The 24,146-nt window shown below is 34.4% G+C and overlaps 2 protein-coding genes across 5 annotated transcripts in view; one reads left to right on the top strand and one right to left on the bottom strand.

The window, feature by feature from the left end:
* Gtf2f2 (general transcription factor IIF subunit 2) overlaps nt 1-24,146 on the bottom strand; it is a 145,837-nt gene that overhangs the window by 30,054 nt on the left and 91,637 nt on the right. The window lies entirely within an intron of this gene.
* The window catches only part of Kctd4 (potassium channel tetramerization domain containing 4), a 106,491-nt gene that overhangs the window by 64,649 nt on the left and 17,696 nt on the right, over nt 1-24,146 (top strand). The window contains exon 2 of one of the 4 annotated variants that reach the window (XM_078015973.1): nt 2,151-2,226. The exons of the other annotated variants lie outside the window; for them this stretch is intronic. The gene's annotated coding sequence lies outside the window, so the exon portion shown is untranslated. The remainder of the gene's footprint in view (nt 1-2,150; nt 2,227-24,146) is intronic. 4 annotated transcript variants of the gene reach the window in all.

The following is a 24,146-nucleotide window of genomic DNA, read 5'->3' as shown; positions in this document are numbered from 1 at the left end:
AGGATCATACAGCAAATGTCACATTTCTTGGACAAGTGTCTCCTACAAATACTTATAATTTGTAAGCTTTGTGAAAGCACAGACCCTTTTCATATGCCTAGGTGCCAGAACAGGCATAGTGATAACACAGCAACATTCAGATATGGCATAGAAAAGAAGAGATATACATAAGGTGTTAGTATTAATTAATTACTTTTTCACTCTAGGGAAATATATAATAAAGGAAAATACTGCATCCCATATGTGTGTATATAAATTAATTAAAATGGATAAAATTCAAAATTCCGTTTCTCAGACACACTAGCTACAGTTAAGTACATAGAGCCATTATGGCTAGTGGCCGATATGGTGGATAACATAGATACCTCTATCATTACAGAATATCTACTAGATACTGCAGGACAGAGTGTGTCAGGTAAAGCAGAAAGCAACAGTGAGAGGAGGGGCTATGGTGAATTGGAAATAGACCACAGGCTCCACCTCAGGAGGGCTATAAGTGCTCTGCTACAGATGACTGCTATTGTGCAGGAATGTAGGTATGCTCTTCCCAAATTGTTTTATTCAACAAAGTGCAAGAGAATCAGTTTTATGTGAAACCATCAGACATTGCCAACTCACTCAATTAAGAAAATGGGCAACCTTCTCACCAAAACAAAAGAAAAAAAATCCCTTCCAAAAAATAAACCCGAACACTAGCTATACTAGGCCACCAGTTAGCAGCTGTCTAATCTGTATATCTATATCCCATAGTGTTTTTTTTAAGCAAAACAACAACAAAGACTTATTACTAGAAGCAGCAAAATCATGACAAGTAGGAAAAACCCACTCAGTTCAACATTACAGTTTTACTTAAGGAAGGGCAAGTCCTTTGACCTACATTCACATGTGCCCATCCAGAGGGACAATTCATGAACTGGCTGATGGACTTAAGGGACTGCATTCTAGCTGATGCCCAGACTAAGAATAAAAGAAAAAGAAAAAATCTGCCTCTGTGCAACACAGAAACTTGATAACTTTTGGCTCATAAAACCAGAAACCTCATGATTCAACCATTAGCTGCTTCTTAATAAAAGAATACTGAATTAATTCTTCTGTATGAAAATAAAACAACTCAAATAACCAAGTTCTAGCATAATTGACACTTGCTCATGATCATACAGCTTATCAGAGATGGGGAGGGTGGTTTAAGATTCCAAGCCAGGCTGGTGGCACAGGCTTATAACCCTAGGTACTTGTGAGACTAAGGCAGGAGGGTGGCTTGAATCCAGGAGTTCAAGGCCTGCTTGGGAAACACAGTGAGACCCCATCTCAAAGCAAACTAATAAAAAATTCAAAATTCCTTTTCCAGCATTTATCTCCTAATCATAATTCACCATATTATAATGAAGCAATTTAGACATCTTTTTGAGTTTGGTAAATATATACTATCCCTTTTTAAATATTTATAGTTTTTAAGAAAATACATGATGCTCCAAATATGTATGCCTCTTACATTAGCTAGCAAGGTACCTTGAAAGGATCCTACAATCAGCAAGGGAACGATGATTCACACTGGACTTTGTTTAATCCTAGACTTTTATCAGAAACAACAGCCACCCACAAGTTTCAGGTATATGCAGAGTAAGGTAAATAAATGACGGCTAATGTAATGAAGACTTTTGGCATCTTATTTTTGTTGTTTTTAATTATTGTATAGCTTGTGTTTTTCATTAGAACATTGTAAGACTCTCAGTCCTTTATCTAATTTTCACTTTTCTAGGAGAAGAAAACTAGCAGCAGCCGAGAGAATATCTATTTACCTGTTAGACAACAAAAAACCTTCACTGAACATTTAGTCCAAAATACAAGAATTTTTCCTCATAGTCTAAACATCTTTATTTATATAACTCCCTTTTCGCTTATATTCTTTCCTTATGTAAACTATCATCTTGAACTTGAGAATATGTTTAGTGGCTAGCTTTACCTTAAAGTGGAGCATTACTTCTAAGTCACTAGTACTCTACTGCATGCAAGCACTGCAGGTGCCCAAACTGTGGAGGGCAGAGGAAGGCAGCACAGTTAACTACAGTTCTTATAAATGTGGGATCTTCTTCAAATAACTACAAATTTTAATTATTTTGAATTTACCCATTGCAATATTTTTTCTTTAGGTCAAGTCAGGCATGATTTCTCAACCACTCCAATGAAAGCAGACTGCTTTTCATTCTGTAAAGTCTGGATCCGCAGGTAAAATGCAAGTGTGTGATAATAGGAAAGGGGAAGGAAGAGTATGGATAGCATTTGATGGAAGAAATCCTTTACTGTTTATGCATCCCCTGTTAACTGCACACTCTAGTTGCTATTTTATTATAAGCAAAAACTAAAAATATGAGGGGAAAAAAAAGTTGAGCTCATCAGGGACCATTTATTGTTCCTCAATACATGACCAATTAGCTACTCTTTCTCTGTTAGAAATGAAATTACCTTAAATTCCAGTGGACGGTGAATGACAAAACACTTGAATTTCATTAAGAACTTTTCATTTTACTTCTCTTCTCCAAACACAAACAAAAGTAAAATGTCTAAATAATTTGGCATAGTTCCCAGAAGTGAGGGTAAAAGCACTTCTATCAAAAGGTCCAGTAATACTTACAAAACTCACTATTAGAGGGAGCAAAAAAGGACAGCTTTGGCATTAAGATTCATGCTGATAATTTTACATTTAAAAAATCAGAGATTAAAGTAAATTTATAGCATTCAGAAAGGCCTTGAATAATGCTTAGAATAAAACAATGTACCATAACATCACATGGCAAAGTCTGAAACTCCACTCTGATTTTAAGTTCCAGTCAATCACTAGGTGTGACACTGGTCGAGTGAGTCAACTTCTCTAACATCTTGGTGCCCTCAAGGAAAAAAGAGGTTAATAATAGAAATAAATGAAATAGTCCTTACAAATCGACTAACTACTGGATGACCTGTCCCATATAGACTCAGTATGTTTTAGCTATCACTGTAACTTGTTACCACTGATCCTGATACTCATACTGAACAGAAATGGATGGGAGTTATTTGAGTAAGCACTCCTTTTAATCTGGCTCACACAATAGTAGAACCAAGACTTATGAAACCTGTGTTCATTCTTTATGCTGTCTGGTAGGGGATATTTGGCTATAAAAACTATTGCTTTTGATATTTTCAAAGATAATTTTTTAAAGTGCTATTCAGGTAAAACATGCAATGCTCATGAAATGCAAATTAGAAACAGTAATTTAATCACAGTACCAAAAGACAAAAATTTGTTAGCTTACAGTTTTTAGTAATTATTTATCCCCCTTTTTTGGTATTAGGGATTGAACCTAGGGCCTCGTGTACATTAAGCAAGAACTCCACCACTGAGTTACATCTCTAATACTATTTATTTTGAGACAGGGTTTCACTAATTGTTCAGGATGGCCTCAAACTTGCAATCCTCCTGCCACCTGAGTTGTTGGGAGTATAGTGCTACCACAACCTGGCTACTTATACATACAATTCAAAAAATTCATTGGATTTTAAATATAAGAAAAAAAATTTAAACTTTAATCCTTTGAGGCACTTAAACCAATCCCTGATTCTACTATTTGCCTTTCAACTAATAGTGACAATAATGCAAGTCTAAGTTCAACTAAAGTAAAAACATGTACTTGAGTGGAACAGTTCCCTGAATTATACAGATTACTCATGATAACCAACTTTTTTTTAAAGGAAAAGGTTTGTGTGAGGGAAAAGTGGATTCTTTTTTTAAAAATATGTTTTTAGTTATAGATGAACATACAGCATCTTTATTTATTTTTATGTGATGCTGAGGATGACTGAATTAGCCAACTGCAGGCACTGTGTAATGTTTGGGATCTCCAGGCCTTTGAATATTCTCAAATCTCACCACATACACCTTGATTGTCTGAGAACTAGATACTTCTCCAGAAGGATTTAAATAAAATCTAGATAGTGGTATCAAGTTTAAGCCTACAAATGAGATTCCTTCCAGTCCCAATTTTTATTTAAAAAAATTTTCACTTTTGTACGTTTTATAATTTTTAAATTACTATAGCAAAGGCTATGAGGCTAATACAGAAATTAAAGCATATAGTTCAAATATAATCAATTTTTATTTCACAAACTCCACCCCCCACCTTGCCTCGAAATGGTACTGGGGATTGAAGGCAGAGCTGCTTTACCACTGGGCTACATCCATAGCTCTTTTTACATTTTTATTTTAAGACAAGGTCTTGCAATGAGATGTATATCATTATCCTAAGTACATGTATGAAGACATAAATGGTGTGAATATACTTTGTATATAACCAGAGATATGAAAAATTGTGCTCTATATGTGTAATATGAATTGAAATGCATTCTGCTGTTATATAACAAATTAGAATAAAAAATTAAAAAAAAAAAAGACAGGGTCTTGCTAAGTTGCAAAGGCTGATCTAGAACTTGCGATCTTCCTGCTTTAGCCTCCCTAGTTTGTTGACATTACAGGCATGTACCAAGCCAGCTGAAATTTCCATTTTAATTTGCTAATTTCATTAGCATTTAAAACTGCAAATGAAACACTAGAAACAAAAATAAATAAATTTTAGATGTTTTTACCCCTCCTAAATTTGTCATGAGCCAAGAAGAAAACTCAAAAGGATCAACTCTAATACGTTATTGGTAAGATAAATTATTAAAGCCTTTTCTTTTCATCAAGGATTGAAATGTGTTCATCAATTTAATTTTGTTTTGAGAGCTTAATCTCACAAATTTTATCTTTTTGGATAAAATTCCTTAAAAATTAAAAAAAAAATGCTGGGAACTACCACTAGTACAGTAAAGTTAATTGTTTTATAACAGAAATTCTGATGGCTTGTATGTTAGCATATTGATAAAGTGCTAAGAGTAACTATTACACTAAGATTCTGTACTTTCACAATTTTGTCAGTTCATGTTGCTAGCCCTCTCAATAAGACAGTCAACTCTGACCACCTTTTTCTAACCTCCCCAGAGTGTATACTCACCGACTGACAAATAAGCTTGTGGTCTGGTATAATCTGATGAGGAATTATATAACACTATATCAAGTTACCTGGCTACCATGCAAATTTTTCTCTTATATAGAACCTTCTATGAAGAACTGAAGCCAATATTTTAAGATTATAGAATAACAAATATTTTTCATGTTAGTAGAATCAAGAAGGCATTACAGCTGAATGTGATGGCACACACCTGTAATCCCTGTGGCTTGGTAGGATGAGGAAGGAAGATCACAAGTTCAAAACCAGCCTCAGCAATTTATTGAGGTTCTAAGCAACTTAGGGAGACCCTGTCTCAAAATTAAACATAAAAAGGTTCGAGGATGTGACCCAGTGGTTAAGTGCCCCTGCATTCAATCCCCAGTGCTGTAGGAAAAGGTCTTACAGAAATGCTTCATCCAGGTTTTCCCAAATATATAAAATATTATCTAGTTCAATTTACCCACTCCCCTTAGTACTAGAGATTAAACATAGGGGAACTTAAATCACTGAACCACATCCAGCCCTTTTTTTCAATATTTATTTTTTAGTTGTAGGTGGACACAATACCTTTATTTTATTATTTTATGTGGTGCTGAAAATTGAACCCAGTGCCTCACACATACTAGGAAAGCACTCTACCTCGAAGCCACAATCTCAGCCCCACACCCAGCCCCTTTTATTTTTTATTTTGAGACAAGGACTCCTCGATATGTTGTGGCCTAGCTTTGAAATTGTGATCCTCCTATCTCAGCCTCCCAAGCTGCTGGAATTATAGATAGGTGCCGCCACATCTGGTGACAAAACTAATTTTTTAAAAATATTAATCTTATACAAAGGCAATTGAATTTAGAATATAGTAAAAACATTACTAAACAAGAGGTGAGGAAAAAGAGTCTTGACAATTTATGAATTTACTTGAAAATTTTCTTTTACAAATTACTTCACATTCTATGACTTATTTTTTTAATTTTGTGCCTCACACGTGCTAGGCAAGTACTCTATGACAGAGCTACAACCCCAGCCCTTTATTATTTTATGGCCTATGATTCCTACATAATGTTTGGGATATCAGGATATATAGCTCTGGTAAGTCATGGGATAACTATAAGTCCAAATGCATAGAAAAATTTTCTGCATCAACATGCAGATGATAAAAAATATGGGTTAAAACAGCTATAATTGCATGTTCAAGACATGACAGCTGTTCATATGATTTGAGTCATTTGTGCACATCTTTATAAATACTGCTTTAGTAAACATCCTTATATTTGAAGATAATAAAGATAATTTACTATTAGGAAAGCACAAATTCCTGTATCATTTTTTTTCCCAGTATGGTAGCATTTTTATACCAAGTTATTTTCCCTGTTCTCCTTAAAGGTTTATTCAATGTTGCCAGCAGAAGGTAAGGACAATCAATGTCTGTGTCTTTGGAATAGGCAAGGCAACATGTTCAAATGGCAAATAAAACAACTTTAGAATATTTATATTTGAAGGGAACACAAACCAAAATAGGCCCATTTTTCTTCTAATTCAATATTTAGAGCCAACAAAGACTAAGTAAGGATATGAACTTGCTGTATTTTTATACAGATCAAAATGAGAAAAGTGTGCTTTTACAGATTAATTCAAACACAAGGTAGAGCTTAAAGTATAGAGAATGTCTGATAAAAAGCCATTGAGGTAAGGAATGAACACTGAGGTTTAAGTTATAGCAGGTTCAGTGATAATCTTTACATCATTTAAGGTTAGGATGGATTCTTCAGACTGCAAATACTATTGCCATAAACTACTTTCTCTAAATAATGTCTACTAAAGAATGTGTTTTTCTATAAAGGATGTGTTTATACTATGTGAAATCTGAAAGAAACACATTTAAAAAGTACAAATAGTTTTGTGTGTTAGTTTAAGTAGTGACTAAAGAACTTAAAGTGAGTGTGTAGGAGGGAATAAATGAGATAATGTAGTCCAAGGAGGATGACCTAACAGAAATTAGACAATAGAAGACTGTATAATTATTGTGATGAGAAGTACTTTCCAATTCTCCAAATTATTATACTAAAAATTGGAGGCTTATAACCAAAATTATTTGAAATTGTTTAACACTAAGCACCCAAGATTACTAAGCAGTCTTAATTTCTAACTCACTGGATCAATTTGATGGACTGCTAAAAATGTTTAGGATAGAAATTAAATAAGCTGCTTATGGTGATGGAAGCAATGTTTCTCTAGTCAGCTACTTTGATATATATTGTGAGTATGAATCATTTTTCCCAAATTAAAATTTCTATGACCCTATGACTATGTGATGCGTGCCAACAGGATACAGCAGTGGGACCAAATAATTTTTATTCAGCTAATTAAAAAACACTAGTCTGCAAAATTCCACTTGCCTCTGGAGCAGAAATCAGGATTATTAGTGTATTTTGTGAAAACAAAATTAGGAAGTTACCCAGGTGTATACTAACCAAGACACAGTTGCTATGGTGACAAAGCAAATATAGAAATGGCTACTTCATTAGTGACTCCATTAAATTGTAAATGCTGGAAGAGATGGGAAATTCCAGTATTTGGCCACAATGAGGGCCAAGATTCAAAGGGAATTTCTTAAAATAAAGGGTCAATTATAAGATGCAGTGTGAAATATTGAGAAAAGAGATTTTTGTGCTAACTAAAGCCAAATATCAAACCATGGGGGAAAATATCACAGAAGAAAGTAGTAGGGCTTTTAAGGGACACAGCTCCTTTTAGGACCAGCTGCTGTAGCACTGATATTGATATTAAATAATGAAAGCCACTGAGATTGCCATTTAGGACTGCAAATAGGGAAAGAAGGACTCCCTACTGATTCCCTGCTCTGTAGAAAAGGTTTCAAGCCACATGGTCTTTTTCTCTCTCTTCATCAAGAGGATGCAGAGAGGGGTGAGAAAAAGGATTTCTGCACATTTTTCAAATCTAAGAAATTAAACTTTAAATTGAAGACAATAAAAGCTGGATATGAACATCTGTGAAACAGTGACAAAAAAGATTAATGCTAGAATTGGACTTAACTTGAAGAAGTTCCAATTATCTAACATTCCAAAAAGTTACACGCCAAATCTCATAAAAAAAAAAGATGCAAACTAAGAAAACTCAATCCCAAATGCTTTTTTATATTTTCCTCATGAATAAACAATGCCACTAGAACTTTAAGAAGAACCCTTATAACTAACAAAAGATATACTTGTATTTTAGTTGTTAGTTATATTATGACCTTTTGGTGACACAATGCCACAAATATAAAATCCTAACTGAAGCTGGGTGTGTAATCCCAGCAACTGATGGGGACGAGGCAGGGGGGATCACAAGTTCAAGGCCAGCTTTAGCAACTTAGCTGGACTCTGTCTCAAAATAAAAAATAAAAAGAGCTAGGGATGTAGCACAAGGGTAAAATGCCCTGTGTTCAATCCATAGTACTGAAAAAAAAAATCCTAGTTTCAAAGTAAAATTCTGTTGTAACGATTGAACCTGCAACTAATTATGTTCAGCACATCATTAAAAACAATTAAAGCGGGTCTGGGGCTGTGGCTCAGCGGTAGAGCGCTTGCCTAGCATGTGCAAGGCCCTGGGTTCAATTCTCAGCACCACATAAAAGTAAATAAATAAAATAAATGTATTGTGTACAAATAAAAAATAACAAAGCATCTCATATTGGACAAATACCTCAACAACATTCTAGTTAAGATACAACATTAGCTCTAGTTAAGATTTTTCACAAAACCACTATTACTGTTAAAAAAGACAGGCATTATAACAAACTTTCTGACTTCTAGCAAATATTAGGCAATGCTATGCTTGTTTTTATAAAAGTATAAACACTTAAATGTAAAAGCCTTCCTTACCGAGCACTCAATTTATTATCTTTCTGAATTTGTCTTACTGGGTCCTTTAAATCCTATCCTATTTACCCCAGTGACTTGTTCCCACTACCCCATGAAAGACTATTCCCAATCGCCCTTCTCTCTGCTTTTCCAGTACTTCCTATCATTTTTCTCATCAGCATTTGCTCAATGCATACAAATTAATATTGGAATCAATTCTATTATCATACTCAAGCACCTAACCACACATGGGCTGCCATTATTAACCTGTTTACTCTAATTTCCTAAGTGCCTAGTTTATCTTTTATATTAAATTGAAAAACAGAAGTGTTTGGTGGTACTAGGGAATGAACTCTGGTCCTCATCCCTATAGGCCAAATGCTCTACCAGGGAGGTACATACATCCCCAGCCATTTTTACTTAGTAAGACAGGATCTTACTAAGTTGCTCAGACTGACTTCAAACTTGCAATTCTCTTGTCTTAGCATCCTGATCTGCTGAGATTATAGGATGTGCCACTTGGTTCCTCACTTGTGATTCCTGGAATTTATTAGCTGTTTTTCTAGCCCTCAGCCTCCCCTTATTTACATGGCAAACTTCTTCTTGGACCATCACCTCCCCAGAAAAGCCTTCCTTGTTCCCCATGTACTTTACTCATCTTCTCACTGCAGCTGTCGCCAGAGGAGGGACTCTATTCTCACAATCATCAAAGAGTGAACACAAGAATTGTGCTAATGAAGGAAAATTCAATGTGTTACTCAATTATAATCCATTAAATATATCTGGTGTCTATTACCTGTCAGTGACTATGTTAACTACTGATCTAGACTCCTTCCAAAGGTTATTAGCAAAAACTGCCAGCGAAATCTTCAATTAAAGCAAACAAAGGGAACACTATGGAAGGGAAACCTGGCTCAGGCAAAAGTTTTGTGATGTGATTTTTGAAAAATGATATCGAAGTGTAAGTGACATAATAAACCTCAGATGTTTAAAGCATATAATTTTATAAATCTTCATGAAAACATACCTATGAAATCACATGCTACTTGTTTCAGAAAACTTGCCCAATCTTACAATTTAGGGTTAGTCAAGTACTGAATTTTGTTTCTCTATGGAGAAATCAATAAACCAAAGTTATTGTCCATTTTGGATCAATAATCTCAAAAATTTTGCTTTAAATTTTAATAAAATACCTATGAAAATACATTTATATAAAACTTGATTATATACTCTTCTAAATTCCATGTACTTTTAAAATGTCAATATACATTTGCAGACAATATAACTACATACCTTAAAAAAAAAGAAATGACTGAACAAATGATACACTGGAAATAGAACAAATATACCAAAATAGCTCCCTGTATTCCAGATACACTACCCTTAATAAAGGCAAACCATTGACAATAGCAATGAAGACATAAATACTGACAAACCTTATCAAAAATGTTCAACCCTCTAAGGACACCACATTATTATAGAAAAATATCAAAGAAGATTTGAATAAATGAAAAGATGTTGTGTTTTTAAATGGTAAGATTAATATTCAAAAAAGCTAATTCTTCCTCAAATAATATCATAGCTTTAAATCAATGGGACACATTCTGAGAAGTACATTGTTAGGTGGTTTAGCTATGTGAACATCAGAATGTACTTAAACTCATGAAGATGGCTATAGTATCACTAGGTGATGTAATTTTATGGGAACACCACTGTATATGAGGTCCACTGTTGACTGAGAGGTCATTATGTGGTACATAATTGTAGTTTAAATTATAGATAAAACAGCAATCAGGTTACACGTATCATTATATTGTTCTTGTCTACATACTGAAAGCTGTCCTACCTTGTTAAGAGTTCCTTGTATGTCACGACTAGTATTTCTCAAAATATGCTCTAATGACCACCCATATCAGAATCATCAGGTTGTCTATGAATAATGTCTATTTCTAGTTCTAACTCAGACTTACCAATTCAAAAACTCTGGAATCCTGGTCCTAGAATCTTCATTTCTTTAATGAAGGCCCCAGATGGTTTATATACACACATGAAAGTCTGAGAAAGATGAGGTACTATGGAACCCCTCTAAACACAGAAATCTTTCTTATGCATTGTAGATACAATACCTAAAAATATCTGACAAAGAAGATTTCCTGCCAATTTTGGAGGTATAATGAATGTACATTGGGAATGACTATAAAACATGCTGATTTGTTGACAACATTTAAATAAATTTGAAACTGCATGCTTCATACATGATAGAGATTTGAATAAAGAGCAAGAAACAGCTTTGGCAAACAACAGCTTAATAGAGCTCATTTACTTGCATGATTCAGTTTCACAGAAAAGCACTTGGAAAGATGTCAGGAAATCTAATTAGCAATATTTTATTATATATTTGAACTTCAGATAGATGGTACAAAGTGTATTACATTAACAACAAAGACCAAGTGACCTAAAAGGAAGGGTTTTAAAATGAGGTAGTCTACATATTTTCTGCTTTGTAATTTATTAAATACAATGACGTCTGCCCTAAGCAGAACCAAGAAAGAAGGAAGGGGGAAAAAAGGTATCTCAGCAACCAAAACAGATGTCACAAGGCCAAGCATGACAGCTCTGGGCACTTGACTCATAGGCAAGCCTATTAGACCTTCACTCAGAGACGATTCAGGCTTCTTTTAAACACACTACTCATTCTGATGAAATTTTTAAACTGGATTCCTAGGTCGCAGGAAATTAAAAACACTACATCAGAAAAAAGAGAGGGATCCAAGAGATAGTAACACAATCAACATGACAAAATGACAGCTGATAGAAGAGAACTAAAGAATTATATAAAACAAGCAAAAGGACTTACAAACCAAAATACCCTGGGGCCCATCTTGTAAAAGGGGTAATAGTCCAATTCTTGATCATACTTCAAGGCATCTACCACATAATTAAAAAATAGGTGGTTATATGAAAAACTAAGTTAAAAGAGAAGACTAACTTATTTAAGCTCTCAATATATTCTGTGAGGTATGGATATAGGTAATATATACTATTCTTTAGAAAGATTTTAATTCATTAAAATTAATTAAAAATCTAAAAAATTTTTAATTTTTAAAAGTTAAAAAATGAGAAACTTTTAAAGCATTTGATAACTATTTGAAATACTCAACAATTTATTCCTTTAAAGTTCTAGGAAGGAAAATTATTAATATACCAAACCAACAGAGATAATTTTCAAAACAAAATGTCTTTGGGGAAAAAAGGTCAATTTTTTTTGTTAACACGTTTATCAATAGTTATTTTACATATTTGAAAGACAGTCCACATGGTACTGTATTCTATGAACTATTTTCATTGAAAGGATAACATTTTTATGAAAAAGGAACATCTATAGTTTTGTGTCACAAAAAAAGGTGCTACTGAAATGCATTATTGACAATATAAACAAAGCATACACTCACAGTCATTTAATGAGCTACAGTAAAATGCCATATGGTATTCAAGGTAATTATGTAATAAGAATTGAAAATTCTGTGAACAATGGTATATGTGGGTCACTACACCCACCTCCTCTCCAAAAGTGGTTTGCATACCAGATAGTACTGGTAAACAACAGATTTGTACATTAATTTTAAATATTTCACGTTCATGCTAGTCTCATGAGGGGAGCATGTGTGTGAACATTTGCATCTATGTATATGAGAGGGAGAGATAGTCCAAAATGATGCAGTCATATAAAACTATGAAATAAAATCTTAAAAGCTAAAACAATCAGGGCTGGGGTTGTGACTGGGTGGTAGAGCACATGCCTAACATGTGTGACGCACTGGGTTTGATTTTCCACATTACATATAAATAAATGAATAAAATAAAGGTCCATCAACATCTAAAAAAAATTTTTTTCTTACTCTAGCTAAAAAAATCTAGCTGTAGTTCATGAGGCACATTTAGTATTTTTGAAACAATACAGAATAATACATATTAAAAAACAAACTACCTACAGTGAGTGACTCAAGGGCAAGAACATTGTCTTATTCATCTATTCATTCCTGGGTGCTGGAACATAACAAATGCTCAAGGTTTACTTAGTGAGTTTACGTAAATTTGTGCAGCTTCAGCTGTGAAATCTTTAGAATCAAGGCATTCAACTGATTTTGAGGGGAAAATCTTCTCATATCTCAATAAGTAATGACTTCTCTAATTCTCTATTCAAACTAAGTGTGTTAGCCAACTTTCTGTTACTATAATAAACACCTGAGATAATCAACTTAGAGAAAAAGGTTTGTTTTGGCTTATAGCTTTAAACGTTTCAGTGCAGGACGGGCCCCCAAGGCTTTTGGACCTGTTGTATCCCAACAGGTGTAGTGTGTAGAAGAGCAAAATCACTTTACTTATGGCTGGGATGCAAAAATAGAGGAAGAGGAAGGGATGGGTTCCCACTATTCCCTTTGAGGGCATGCCCTCAGTGACTTAAGACCTCCCACTAGGCCCCAACTCCTAAAATTTCCACCTTTTGGGGAAGCTAGAATGCAGCTCAGTGGTACAGTGCTTGCCTAGCATACGCAAGGTTCCAGGTTCAATACCCAACACTTTCAAAAGTTTCTCCCAGCTGCCTATAGTGTCACTCTGTAAGTCAAGCCTTTAACAAGTGGACCTTCGGAGGACATTTAAAACTGAACTACAGCAGTGTGGTACATGTATGTATCTTATCACATATACCCAAGACATGTTATTTAATTTTAATTATTTTTTTTATTTATATGTATGTGACAGCAGAATGCATTACAGTTAATCAGAGATATGAAAAATTGTGCTATTTGTGTAAAAAGACATTATTTTAAAAATTAATTTCATTGAAATTCAAATATCAACTATAGAATAAATGAAAAATTAATTCAATGTTATGAAAACTCAATAAATAAAAATGTTTTAGAATTTAACAAAGGGAAAAAATCCTGTTAAGTTTAGATAACTCTCCAAAACCAAAGAGGCTAAAAAACTGCAATAAATATTTATTAATGTGATAAATATTTATTGAGCATTATCATGTGCCAGGCACTATGCTAGGTGATAGGGATATAGTCAATAAGTAATAATTAATAACTAGTTAATAAAGATAGTTCCATATAGTAATAAGTGTTAACATAATAAACCTGAATAACGGCATAGCAAATAACTAGGCTGTGGCCTTGGGAAGAAAATTCCTATTTTACCAATGGAAGGTCAGGAAGGGTCTACCTGAGGAGATCCCACATAATCTGAGAACTAACAATAGAAAGGAGGTGCCACTGGAAGATCTGGTGAAAGGGATGTGCTTAGGCAGAAAGAAGAGCCCTGAGATGGAACTGTTCTTCCTCTGAGTTACAAAAAGTGGCCACTTTGGTTGCTGCCCAGTGAATGAGAGAGGAGTATGGCAGAAGAAGAGATTGAAGAAGCTTTAGGATCAGATCAAAGTTTTTAAGTCTGAGTCAGTCAGAATCTTATAAATTTTATTTAACTATAATAAATAATACGATCAGATCTATACTGATGACTGACTGATTTGTGAAGAATGGCTGATAGAAGGAAGACAGAAAGCCACTAATTAGGGCCAGCTTCATAGAGGGGTGTCCTATGCAGTCACTCTGAGCTTCCAAGTACACTGGTTCAATGAACTATCACCATTTTGAAATTTTTAGTAATTTATGAGCCAATATTTTAAATTTGCTCTAGACTCTGTATTTCATGTAGTCATTTCTGAATCTGCATTCAGAGGCAAAGACAGTATCTTACACCCTGTTCTGGTACAGCTGACAAGACTTGAAACCACACTTAGAGTAAAATATATCCAATCAGTGACTTTTATTAGATCAAGTCTAGCCAGTTTAGCTGGTCATTTAAATACTCTATAATCAGCCTAACCTATCAACCAATTCTATCTATTTTTTATCTATCCTTTTCTGCTTTACTGAGATGATTTACTAAGTTTCCTAAAATATTCCTATTGCTTTATCCCTGATTATGCTATGCCATTCCTCTCTGGACTCCCTATTCCCACCCTTTATTTATTCAAAATTCATTAATTCCTTTCTCTGACTTCTTATTTTCCTCAATGTTTTCTGAAATCTAGTATTTACTGCCTATGGTAACCCCTTCTACAGCACAAAATAATGTTAAATTACTAATTACATTAATTTAGTGTGATCCATTTTCCAAAAAAGATAAATGTTATAATACAAAACTGCTTAGTGTACATTACATACTCAGTAAATACCTGTGTTAAAAGTGACACTTGGAAGCTATGAAGTATGAGGAAGTAATAGAATTAGATAAATCATGGTGACATGCAACAGCTTAAAGAGGAATGACTCGTTGTGATCAAAGTCCTGGGCAGCCTTCGAGACATAGAGGTATAAGCCCAGACCTCCCAGACATAGTCATTAGAGATCCATTCCTGAATAAAGCACACATAAAATGCTGTCCCTGTAAAGCCGCAATGTGGTGGGAATACCGTTCCACTCTTATGTTTTGCTTTGGATAAGCTTTCTAGCCCACTTTATCCTTTCCATATTCATGACACATACACTATTCTTTAGTTTGAAAAGTTTCTGCTTAAACATTATTAATTCCTTCTTTTGGGTTTTCTTCAAATCTGTAACACACTATAAGAAAAGAATTATGGAGATTCTATGGACTTCAAAGTCATAAAAAAATCAGTACACAGTATATGATAATTATAATATCTAGGGTACATTAGAGAAGCAGATCTTCAAAATACCACAACTACTTAGTTCATCAAAGCTACTTAAAGAATCCCAGATTTCACACAAAGTTTATAGAAGTAAAACAATGAACCACATAGATACATTAAATCATTTAATATCTGCAGATATTCAATTCAACTCTGAAACTCAATTTAAGTTATGACATAAGAGTTCACTTTAAAGTTGTAGGATCAGAAATTAGATACAAATTCCAAACTGAAAGAACAGAAGACTTATATGTCTTTTATAAATCTTATAAATGTTATTGAATTTAACTTGCAATATAACAAAACCATAGTACCAGTAACAATATTTGGTTCAAGTTGTGAGGTTTTAAAGCAAGAGTCATCTAATACAAGAGAGGAGAGTACAAGTCTGTTCTCTTTTCCTACAGGTAAGAAAGGTAACCTTTTAAAAATGTGAAAGCTGAAAGATGCAACCTGTTAAAAATCCCTTGGTATCTATCAGATTTGGGTTCAAATTCCAGCTTTACCATATATAAAATGTGGACTTGAATAAATCACATTTTCTGCAACTCAGTTTTCTCTTTTGTGAGAGTGGAAGTAAGGTTTGTGTACACGCCCCCCTCCCAGCAAAGCATAGTAACTAAAAAGAACATCAAATTCTTATGATATGAAGCCTTTTAGGAGTTGAGTGACCCATCATGTATGATGACTTCTTGCTGAAAGTCATTTTCTCTAAGTAGTCTTTGATTGCTAAATCAACATCTCTTTGTCTACTTATAAACTGAAAGACTGCTTTTAAAAATCCTATTTGTAAAATAAAAGATTGCTTTTAAAAAAAATTCAGTTTTGTTTACAATATATTCCATGACAACTGTATTAGTTTCAAGCAAGAAAGGAAATATATGTTTATGGTTATGTCTTCTTGAACTTTGGGTGACAAACTGCTAAGAATATTTAAATTCTGATCATCTCAAAGTCTAAATTAGTTCTTCCTAATAGTAAGTTATACACGTGATTAACAGCATTTAACTACACTAGGCCATTTAGTAGTCCACTGATCAATGTACTAAATGGGACCCTAATTCTGTAACAGAAGAAAATGTGATACTGGTTGCTTAGTCAAAATGCTTCAGGGAATCAGATCAAGGCTTGAAAGTTCCAGTGCCTTTAAGGACTAGAAAAAGCATCCTAAACTTCTGAGTAAATTGATAAGACAACAGGACATGGTAGAGTGCAGCTCCTTCTCAGGTTTGCCTGTTTTGCAGTGAACAATGGTGCCACATGGAAGGCACATTCATATCAAAGACAACAAAGACTCACATTAATTACTGTGACAATTTTCTAGCAGATTGCAGAAATGTCTTGTTTAATAAAATCAATAAATTATAAGCATTTTCTAACAGATAATAAAAACTCTTGAGGAAGGATCACTGTATTCTAATCTGTACAATGGCATCATATGGACTAGTTGGCAAGAGTCCGGGTTCTGCTTAAGGGAATTTGGTCACTTTTGTGGGTTGCTTTCAACAGTCAGTTTTAATCCCTCAGAACAGATCTCTCACATTGCAACTAGGCTAGACCTACCTATTTGGCCCAGGAAGCATGGTTGTCTGGTGACAAATCCCCCGACAAACTAAAACCACTACTCAATTTTGTGTTTGGAGTCAACCTATACATGGCATAATTTCAATAACTTCTCCTTTTTTTTTTCCCCATGGTGGGTAACAATTCTGCTCACTCAAATACTTTGAACCTAATGGCTTTTATTTCACATTAAAGGTTTAAAATCAAATGTCCAGTTTGACTTATGCCCATTATTTTAAAAATGTATTCAAAATTAGCAGAATAAAAAGGATCAGGATAAAGAGTAGATACCTAAGAGAAAGACAGCTAAGGGGGAAAAGAAATAAAAGGAAATGGGCAGATAATAAAGACAAACTTTCCATATTTCACAGTTTTGCCTCAGGTTAGCCCTGTTGATTTTCAACTGTGAGTGAACAAAGAGAAATTGGGTACTGAGGTATTTTTATCCCATGAAGCTGTGAGGCTTTGTACAAACAATACCACATGCCAATATTGCTGCTCAGGACCTAATAATTTTAATCTTAAACACACCTAAATGCATTTTTTTTAAAAGTATCAATTCTGGAGATTCACTAATCAAGGGATCACTATAAATTCTTAAATAAAATGTTGATCTTGACTAGTGTTCACTGAACATAAAGCTGTTAGAACACAGATGAACAAGATACAGTCCCTGATCTCAAGAATCTCACAATCTAGTACAGACACAGTCAAAAGTAATAAAAGTAACACAAAAAGCAAAATGTGATTCAGTGGTTTGTTAAAAACAGGGGCTTGATGAAGATGGTTATTGTCCTGTGTGGAGAGAAACGGCTGCAGAGATCTGACATTTGAGCTACATTTTAAGGAATGAATAGGAGCTTGGCTCACAGAAAGCAAGCAGAATGCCACAAACCGCAGGGCAGGAAAGCACACGATGAACTTGGGGCAGAGTGAAAGTGACCAGTTTTGATAAAGTACACACTTGAGTTGGAACGGCAGCAGAAAAAGAAGAGCCCAGAGCCCAAAGGAACTTGTTGTTCTCTGGCCTTAAAAAAAAGAAAATACACACACACACACACACACACACACACACACAGGCCCAGGTTTTGAAAACCATACTTTTGGTATCTCAGGAGAGCACCAGCTGAGGAAAGCACAGAGAAGACAGAAAAGGTGGGGGAATATCAAAGAAGACAAGATGTTCAAAGAGAGACAGAACTCAGAAACAGAAAAACTCCTCCTATTCTCCTAATTAAAAGTGAAAACAGCAGAAGACTTAAGAACAAAATTATATAAATAAAGCTATTGTGTCAGTCAGTACTTTAATTTTTCATAATTTTCCCAGAAGCTTTTACACACATTTGGAAATTCTTATTTCATTATGAAAGTAATCTCAGAGGCAATCTACAGTGAAAAGGCTGTCAGAGAGATGGTGCTATGGTCTCTGGAAAAAAGGGTCTGATCACCACCCCAAAAGACTCTCTATAGAGGTTTCCTTGCACCAAATGGCATTTCCTGTGAGAACTGTTTCAGTCTTTTTAAAATTTTTGGGTAAAACACCTTGCCTAGCTTTCTATGGCACAACTTACTGGTTTTGCAATTTTACTACAGCTATTTATAATATGTTTTATATTATAAATTGTTGCATTTTAACAAAGATATCCAGACTAGTGATGTGGCTCAGTGGTAAGAAACTTGCCTGGCATGCATGAGGCTGTGGGTTTGATCCCCAGACTGCAAAAATAAAAACTAACCAATAACTTAATAAAGATGTTCAGTGTCTTTCACACCATCCTTCACTTGTGGATGGGTAATTAAAAAGGAATAGTTCAAGAGGAAAAGATGTAGGAACAGGGGCAGCCTATGGCAGAGAAGGCTTAGTTGTCTTCTTTCCCTGGGTTAGCGTTTCAGAAGGACTTTGTTTCCTGATTTTCTTTTTCTAAGTATGTAATTAAAGAAAAAAAGACTCGAGAGACCCATATTTTAAAATTTGTACACTTGGGCACCTCAGGAGAGAGATCAGACACAGTATCCCTGTAGGAGAGGATGATGAGGCTATTTCCAAATACAACCTAGGAAAATTTCAGGATTACTGTCCTTTATACTTTCCAGAAAGGTTTTAAGCATCCAAAAATAGATTTATAAATTGAAATCCCATGTGTTTCTGATACACACACACACACACACACACACACACACACACACACACACACACACATATATATATATATATATATACCTGACATATATAGAGAGATTTATCAATCATCAAGATGTCTTTAAGGAGGGCTAGGGATATCGTTCAGTAGTCTTGTCTCTTAACGCATACTGCCCTGGGTTTGATTCCCAGGAACCAGTCTCCCTGATATCCCTTAAGGAATATTTTTCCAAGATCATACTGGTAGGAAACTGGTATTTGAAATCTGACAATCTGTTGTCAGAGCCCAACCTCTTAGCTTCTTGGTCCCACTATTCAGAATTGCTTTTTAATAAAATTTTGTTCCATTTTAGAGATAAAATAGTTCTTCTTCAAGGGAAGTGATAAGGGTTGTGACTTATCTCTGAATAATGCTTCCAGTCCCTAAGATGCTTTTTGGTAGAACAGGTTTGTCATGGGACTTGTGACTGCCTCCCTAAACCTCCACTCCACTTCTTCCCTGAGCACCAGACACCTGCTTTGTATGAGATTGACCCCACCACCTATATACTTCACAGGTGTGCCCTAACCAGTTCATGGAATTGCATCTTCATTGACACATTTATTGGTTGAGGGATAGACTCAGAATCTTGTGTTGACCCAGTGAAGGTAGCGAAGAGTTCTGTTTAATGGTTGGCAAAAAGAGTCATTTAACTTCCAGCACACCATATAAATAAAGAGGCAGCAATAATAAGAGGGCAGCCATCTTGTTACTAAGAGAAAAGCCAGCCTGGGAATAGTTGAGCTAGAGAAAGATCCATGAAAATGAGAAAAGTGCTAGAGTTCTGATAACACTGTAAACTCCTAGATAAAGGCAAGGCTGAAGCCCACAGTTAACACTGGATTCACTATGTGAGTTGATGATTTATTTTAAGACAGTGTGCATTGGGTTTTCTACTTACAAAGGAAAGCACACTAACTTACTTAAGTACTTTAACTATTAACCTTGACATTCATCAAAATCTATTTCAAATAAGATCACCATAAAGTAAAAATTCCATACTATATTTCTCTGGTCATAGATTATGTGAGAATCACATAATAGTTTCTGTTCATCCAGAGTATTGTGTTTTCATTGAGAATTTCTAATATAAATTTCCTAACTGCCAGCACTTTCATTATTTGACTCTTACCTTCCAGTTCTTATTGTAAAGGGTAGCATTTGAGCATGCCTGAGCTACTTATAATAGAAGTGAGCGTAGGTCCCAGTTTATCTTGGACTGTTGCAGTTTACCCTGTTGCTGTAGTGTGGTGTTCTCTCTGGTTAGTGTCCACTTTCACTTTCAAAGAATACTATTTTGAATGATAAATTAGATTATCCCCTTATTTATTTATTTTTAGTTGTAGATTAACAAATACCTTTCTTTTGTTTATTTATTTTTATGTGGTGCTGAAGATTGAACCAGTGCCTCACACACTTGAGGCAAGCACTCAACCCCAGTCTATGATCCCCTTATTTTTAATTCATCTCTACTTCTTTTCTAAATATAAAGGGACAGATATAAGACAATTATTTGACTATAAGAAAAGTCAGTTGCAGCAAGGTATTTTAAGACATCTTTACTTATATATCTGCCATCAGGAATCTAGGCAGGTACAGCGTGATAACTTTTCCCCAGGAAAGAATGTGAATCATAACTTGCTTCCCATGTCTGGTATCTTGATATAGGAAAGAGCTCAGAGTTTTTAATTTTCTGCTCTCTACAGGTTCTCCTAAGAAAAAAGTTTTCTTAGGTTTGTTTTTGCTTTTGAAGAAAACCCACAAATATTGAGAGAATTAAAAATAGCTAGGCGTGGCGGTGCACACCTGTAATCCCAGGAGCTCAAGAGGCAGAAGGATTCATGAGTTCAAAGCCAGCCTCAGCAAAAGCAAGGTGCTATAAGCAACTCAGTGAGATCCTGTCTCTAAATAAAATAGGGCTGGGGATGTGGCTCAGTGATTGAGTGCCCCTGAGTTCAATCCCCAGTACATATGTACATACATACGTACATACATACATACATAAATAAATAAAATAAAAATTTTAAAAAAACTTTTCAGGCAAATATTTTTTAGATGAATTGATGATATAAACATGCAGAGAGATACAAAAGCTATATATTTTCCTATTGCTATAATTTTCCTACAAGAAAGCAAATTAGGATGATGTTCCTTCATATTTCAGAAAGAAGTAAAACAGGAATTATAGATATGGTGATCATATAATTTACTACTCAAAGATTAAGAAGAAATTCAAGAGGCAAAATAAAAGTTAAACTTAATAAAATAACCCAAATTAGATCAATTTTAATTAGTATATCAGATATGACTTGATATTAACTACATTACCAATTCAAAATAAATCTCCTAATAAAATACTCAGATCAACCTGAAATAATTTCAAATAGGAAGTAATGGAACCAACTGAACATTTTTCTTCTCCATAAGAAAAGTTGGACTGGACTATTAGAACTTTGAGACTAGCAAAGTTTTTTTTTCTTTTCTCCTTTTTATTTTCATATTTTTCTAGTGGCTAACTAGATTCTTGTAGGATTCTTTATTATGTGATGGGATTTGATGAAAGAAAGATATAGTGTAATATTTCTTTTCTTGGTCTGAATTTCATTTAATAAAAGAGTTTCCATATTTCTTGAGCTTTCTATAATACTAATTATATATTTAATTTCTACCTATATCTAAATGAATGATAGAATCTTACTAAATCACATTTGACTAATATATAATTTTCATAACTGGATAATTCATCAGCCAAAATTTAATAGTGGAGAGCTATAATAAGATTTGATTACTAAAATTAAATTCCCAATGAAATAAAACTGATCATTCTTAAAGAGCATTATTTATAAATACAGTATTTATAAATACTACACTTTGTAACAGTCATTTTTGTTACTAAGAGTTTAGCTCAGAGGTCATTTGCTAAAATATAATACAGGAAAAACTCACTGATTAAATTTAAGAAATCTACTGAACTATGACAAGGAGAAGTCTTCTGAAAAAAGTGCCTTCTCTTCTAATCCTCTGCAATTGGAAGTCTAGTCATTTCTTACTCTGTGTATGATGTACGTGTATATGCATTTTTATTTATTCATTTTACTTTGTATGTGTTTTTTGCTGGGGATTAGGGATTTGCCCAAAGGCTTCACAAATGCTAGGCAAGTGCTCTACCACTGAGACATACTCCCAGACCACTTTTTATGAAATGTTCCTACATTTATTTTTTAATCCCCTTCTCCTCTTCAAGGAGCAAGGGGCGTGTGTATTGTATACATACCCATATTTATATGTATAAAACTGAAAAAAAAATCATAGCTTTCAAGAGTAGTTCTTTGGAAAAACTCAGAAGCTGAATACCAATGATTTCCATCTTTTCATATATAGTTTTGCCATTTCTTTCTACTTTAAATCATTTCAATCCAAAAATATTTTTGGATATTTATTATTTGTAATGCACTATCATAGAGAATACAAAAAGAAAGGAAGGAAAGAGGGAGAGAGAACAGAAAGAAGGAAAAAGAATCAGTCTCTGCTCTTATAATACTTATAATCTTACAGAAGATACAACTTAAACTCCCTAAACAAGAGAAAACATAAGACATTATTTATATACACCATCAAAGAAGAGTAAGTACGTAAGAGTGTTGAAAAAAGGAATGGGCATGGTGACACACGTATGCAATTCCAGAGGCTTGGGAGGCTGAGGCAGGAGAATCACAAATTCAAGGCCAGCCTCAGCAACTTGGTGAGACCCTGTCTTAAAATTAAAAAATAAAAGGGCTGGGGATGCTGCTCAGTGGTTAAGCACCCCTGAGTTCAATCCCCGGTACCAAAAAGAAGAATGTAGAAGAGAAATGGTGGGTCCTAATGGATAGGGCAATGCAAACTAGGAGATGGTTTTGCTGAGTGACACCTAGGTGTTTTTTGATGTTGTTGTTGTTTGGTGGTGTTGAGAGTTGACCCAGGACCTGATGCATGCTGGGCAAGTACTCTGCTACAGGAGTTTAGAGGATTTACCCAAAGATCTCACACATCCTGAGATGGATTGGTTTTAAAGACGAAAAAAGATCTTAGCAGAGGTAGATCAGAAGTTCTGGGTGGAGAATGAAGCACGAAAAAACAAAGGTATGAGATGGAAAAGTGCCTTGATATCTCGGATAACGACTCCAAAGTGATAAAACTCTTTTATGTCTACATAAAGGGAAATAGCTGAAAAATGAAGCCAGAAAATGAGGCAAGTGCCAGATTATTAAAAACACTTGAATATCATTAAGGAGAAGGCAATCATAAGAGTCCTTGAAAAACTTTGAGTATATGTGTGAAATATCTAGGGAATACGATATCTCAAGTACTAACTTGCCAATTCTGTTCTCTCAAACACTTCTACTTTAATGTTACCTACATCTGGAAATCTGCCTTTACATCTTACATTCAATGGCAGTGAGAAATTTCTACTCCTCTACCCACTCTAGCATCAGACAGGTAGATTCCTTTAAAAACCCTGTGTATGTGTTTGTCTGGTTCAACAACCATAAACCCTCTAGAGAAAAAATAGTATCTTGAGATTTTTTTTAAAGAATTTAAAAAATTTGAGCTTTACCTTAGCAATCACAGTATATATTAAAAAATGTTGAGCAGTTATAAATAAAATACATGAGATACAACTTATAACATTATTTTGCTCTTTTAAGAGTTTAATCATTAGTGTTCTCTTGTAACTCTAAGTACTTTCTGCTTCAGGTCTTTTAGGTATATTGCCAACTAGGATTTAAATTAAAATAAACATGGAGGGGCTGGGGTTGTG

Source organism: Ictidomys tridecemlineatus, chromosome 6, assembly GCF_052094955.1.
Source record: "Ictidomys tridecemlineatus isolate mIctTri1 chromosome 6, mIctTri1.hap1, whole genome shotgun sequence".
Taxonomy (NCBI): Eukaryota; Metazoa; Chordata; class Mammalia; order Rodentia; family Sciuridae; genus Ictidomys; species Ictidomys tridecemlineatus.
Note: the sequence above shows the minus strand (reverse complement) of the source record. Positions and strands in the feature narration are given on the sequence as shown.